Source organism: Erythranthe guttata, chromosome 4, assembly GCF_056151865.1.
Source record: "Erythranthe guttata isolate IM_541 chromosome 4, IM_541, whole genome shotgun sequence".
In the NCBI taxonomy this organism is placed as follows: domain Eukaryota; kingdom Viridiplantae; phylum Streptophyta; class Magnoliopsida; order Lamiales; family Phrymaceae; genus Erythranthe; species Erythranthe guttata.
Genome location: NC_142536.1, coordinates 14,317,513 through 14,322,298, shown reverse-complemented (window position 1 = coordinate 14,322,298; position 4,786 = coordinate 14,317,513). Strand labels below are relative to the sequence as shown.

General features: G+C 38.5%; 1 pseudogene; it reads right to left on the bottom strand.

The window, feature by feature from the left end:
* Window positions 1-1,598: 1,598 nt before the first annotated feature.
* Window positions 1,599-4,517, bottom strand: LOC148771211 (putative late blight resistance protein homolog R1A-10; annotated as a pseudogene).
* Between the last annotated feature and the right edge of the window lie 269 nt (window positions 4,518-4,786).

Below are 4,786 nucleotides of genomic sequence, written 5' to 3'. Positions count from 1 at the left end.
TTTCACGAAACATATCAACAACGGCATACATGTGAGTGGCCACGTGGATTAATCGTCCATGTCAGCAGCATATATTAAGATTTTCAGGTCCACGTCATATTTCCATCCAAAGTAACAGCAAGAATTAACGGCAGGACGAAAACTGCTAAAAAATGGCATGTTTAGGGACGAATAATGTCACTCCAACTTGTTTAGGGACGAAAAACGAATAAGTGGTAAAGTATAAGGACGAAAAATGTAATTATCCCCATTGATACTAAATAATTTATAATTAATTCTAGAAAATTCGGATTTGAAATCCGCAAGTTGGTATAGTTCCAATTTTCGGATTCTATTAGATTTAGGAGTTATTTCGTTTTTGCCTTTTTTTGGTAATTTTCTCGTTTTTCAAGTTTGATTAGGATTTTCCATTTTCATTAGTATAAGTAGTTGCTATAAGGTTTATTTTTCAACATCGTTTATCATCAATAAAACTTCTGAGTTTTCTCTTAATTATTTGGTGGATTACAGAGTTCTCGCGTTCTTTCGGATTAATTCGTGCAATTAATTTTTTACTGTGCTTCCGTTCTGCGTCATTGACGGTAATATTTCTGTCAACCACAACAATATTAATTTTTTTGGCTTTAATATATTTGTCTTTGTTGATCGGTGAACATAATAATATTACTGTATTACACAATAATTTATTATGTAACATAGTGATTTTATTGTGTTAATATTATTGTGCTATACATTAATATAGCAATATAAATGTGTTAAACATTAATTTAGTTAATACTACTGTCAACCACAGTAATATTATTTTTTTTACGGGGCCAAAAAATGTTTAGGAAAAAACAATTAAAAGAAAAAATGTCAACGCGGCCGGAGACTGGCGTTGACCGCCAATCAGCGACAACGACAGCGACAGCAGAATGGGGAAAAAAAAGGAAAAAGGAGAAAGTCAACGCCGTTGGTCAGCGGCGACAGCAATAAGAAAAAAAAAATCAACACCGAAGAACGGTAGTCAACAGCGGCTGACCGACGGCGACATAATCAAAGTCCACGTAGTTATCTTATATTCACTTACCTTTTTAATCGTCGCTGCCGCTGACGCTTGAAGTTGTATTCCCACTTTCTATAGGAACGTACTTATCATCATCATTGCCGTCGTTGCCGATGTGGTCATCTTTGTGTCGATAGTCGGGTTTCGTCCATTAATCTCCCAAAAACATTTGATATTCAAAGTTGTCGGCACCCGATATTGTTTCTTCTTTCATCCAATAGATTGTTAGCCATACTTAAGATGGATTCGACCGCAATAGTAGAGACGAGACAAGCGAGAACGTTGCGATCATTGACAAAGTTGGAAATGATGAACTCTTTGTAATTAAAATTAACGGTTAAATAACTTTCACGTTCCAATATTGGAGGACCTTGGGCGCTTGAAGCACTCATGGAATAAACGTTGGGCCGCCAACATATTAAATGTATCCGATACTAAAATTAGTTTTCATGTATAATATAGACACAAAGTGTAATTATCCCATTTTTGTCATGAGTCAAAAATTACGAATTAGAAATATGTTGTAACTATTTAACATTTTAAAGATTTGTGCAGTACAAGGCCTCGAAAGCCAGCGTCTATTGTCAAAACATGTCCTCATTCTGAATTCACAATTCATAACATTGTAGTAAATGGATTCAAAACTTAAACAGGGGAAAAGCTAGTTACAAATGAATGACTCCGCTGCAAAAAAAATCACAATTAATCAACAAGTGATATACATAGCAAGTGCGCTATCGTACCAGCTGGCAAGTCGCCGAGGATAAATATTGCTTTTAATTTGGCATCCCGTCATCCCACGAAGAAAGCACATTAACACGAAGATAATCACCATCACCGGAGCTAGTATAATCTTCCGCTAGTTTCTTTGCACAAGCGACAGCTAAAGGGCTGCAGTCAACTAGCTCAATCCGGTGAAGTCTAACCATTGAATCTAGCTTATTATTATTATTATTATCACCAAGTTCCTTAGGGATCACTTGTAATTTGTAGCAGTGTTTAACGCTTAGAAATCGCAACTTCCGGAAGCTTCCAATCCGGACTCTCCACTCCACAAGATCGGTATCTTCGATTATAAGATATTCAAGTTGCAAGAATCCCTTGTCGCGTGTTTCCCACTTTGGGCCTCGAAACGCATAGTTTTGCAATTTCAGAACTTGGAGATTCGGCAATGAAGCAATCTTGCTCATTTCCTCCCATGGATATCCACATCCACTCAAAGTCAACTTTTGAAGGCAAGATGAGAACATTAAAAGAGGAGGTGGCGGCGCAATAACCTCTGACGACCCGAGTCTAGGATTCACAACGATGTATTGAAGTGTCTCTAGTTTATGGAGATGTGAAATGTGATCAAAGCAACTCAAGGGTTCAAAAACGTCGGGTGCCAACTCGATTTGGATTCTTAACTTCATTAGATTAGGGAGTCCTTGAAGAACACCTTTCGTACAACTGTGAGCTCCCACGTCCAAAAGAGTCAACATATTTGGCAAGAAAGATCCTTCAGAAGGATCTAATAAGTTCCTTCCCATGATCTGAAGATGCTTCAGTTCTTTCATATCCCATATTTCGATAGGTAGATAAGATGTTGTTGAAGATTTGATGCTTTGATATCGGCCGACAATCAAGAATTGAAGGTTCCAAAGTTTCGATATCGAAGGAGGGAGATTAGAACCATCATAAGTAAGGGTAACGTACCTTAGCTGAACTAGATTCAGTACTTCCATCTGGAACTCGTAAAAACGAATTGTCAGAGCATCAAGTACCCTGAGCAACCTCAAACCGGAACAAATTGGTACCGGATATTTGTGATGCGGGCCGAAACATAGAAGCGATCGTGCGGTGGATGCACAATTTTCCTCTATCGAGTCATTCACATCTTTGATGCCAAATAACACGTTGTTGTGAATGCTCAAACGACGTTGGCTTTTCATAGCTTCTCGTAATCCATCTGCGTAAGTATTGAGTATACGGAAAAACATAATCTTCCCGGCTTCTTTCTTGCACAGGTGCCAAAATCCCGAATGGAGATAACAAGTTTTAATTTTGCCACGATAGCTCCTCTCATGGACTACAACAACACTTTGTGAAAAAAGCTCCTTCAAACATTCCGTGGCATAATCTTCTAAAGATTTGGATGGATGCGGTTCAAGAAATTCATCCACACTCCACAAGTTGACGAGCTTCGAGTGTGGGATTTTATAACTTTGTGGAAAAGCTCCCATATACAGAAAGCACGCTTTGAAATGTTCGCCTAAGTATTCATAGCTTGGATATAGCACCTCAAATATTTGATCATTTGCATCCACGAAAACCGAGTTTTCTTTCTCTGCTACCTTGTTCCAGTACTCCAGTGTCTTCTCGCGTTGGTATAGCAATTTGGCAACCGTGATGATTAGAAGAGGAAGACCTTCACAAATCTCGGCAATCTTTCTTCCGACTTTCTGAAGCTGAGGAGGGCAAGGCTCTTCTACAAACACCTTCTCGCGAAGAAGTAACCAACTTTCACCTTTTGTCAAGAATCGTACGCCATAACTATCGCTAGGCGTACCGAAAAATTCAGCTACTTTTTGTAGCCTAGTTGTCAGCATGACCACACTTCTATTTCTATCGTCAGGAAATAAGCATTCCAAGTCAGCCAAAATTGCCATGTTCCACACATCGTCCAACACAATGAAGTATCTCCAACCATTTAAGCTTTTGTACACCACCCTTTTCAAATCAGCTAATCTTTCGTCTCCCTTTGTAATAAATTTATAAGCTTTACTAGGATGCACTTTAGCTAGAATATCTTCAAGGATGTTTTCTAGTTTGTAATCTCGGCCAATCGCGACAAACGCGCGTCTCGAATAGCTAGAAAACAGTGGATCTTGAAAGAGTTTATTGGCAAGAGTAGTCTTACCAATGCCTGCCATCCCGCAGAGCGAGACGAAATTTCGTGCAAACGACGACGACACCTTTTCCGTAAGCCGGTTCTTGATCTTCGCAAACTGATCGGATAATCCGACCATCTCATTCGACACAACTTCACCAAAATGATTGATTCTCGATGGAAAAATATGATCTTTTTCTTTTTCTGGGTTGCATAACTCATGAATGTAGGCCTTTGTCATGTTCTTAACCGACCGGATAAAGGAATCAAGATCTTTTTGTAGTTCTTGAAAGTCGACGGAGAATAACAATGGATGGCTAGGACTGTAGCAGAAACTGATTTGAAACATGAGATTCGATTACGTCTTCGAATTTGCGTACCGCTTCTCTATATTTTGCATCGAAAAAAGCATTCACCCTCTTGCAGCTATCTAGTTTTTTGAGAGCTTTTTGTAAAGACCGAACCTCGAAGGCTAATATGATGATCTTCGCAGAAGGAGGATTAATCGAAATACGAGGACAATTTACAAGGTGATCTATTGTATGTTGAAGAGAAATCACAGCAGCATAAGCCATATCGATCTATGCAGATCTCTCTCTCTCTCTCTCTTTTCTCTCTCTCTCTCAGATTCTCAAACAAACACTTGGATATATAATTTTGATTGTTTAATTCATTGATGCATTTTGTGTTTTATTTATTCTAGTTTAAACAGGCTAGCTTGGACTAATGTGTCAAAGAAGTCCAACACGTGAAACATAAAATATGGGGTAAATTACAACCACCCCTGAGATATGGTCAAATTACGAAAAAACCCCTCATGTTTGGATAATTACATCTACATTCCTCAACTATGAATCTTCTTACATTTTCAC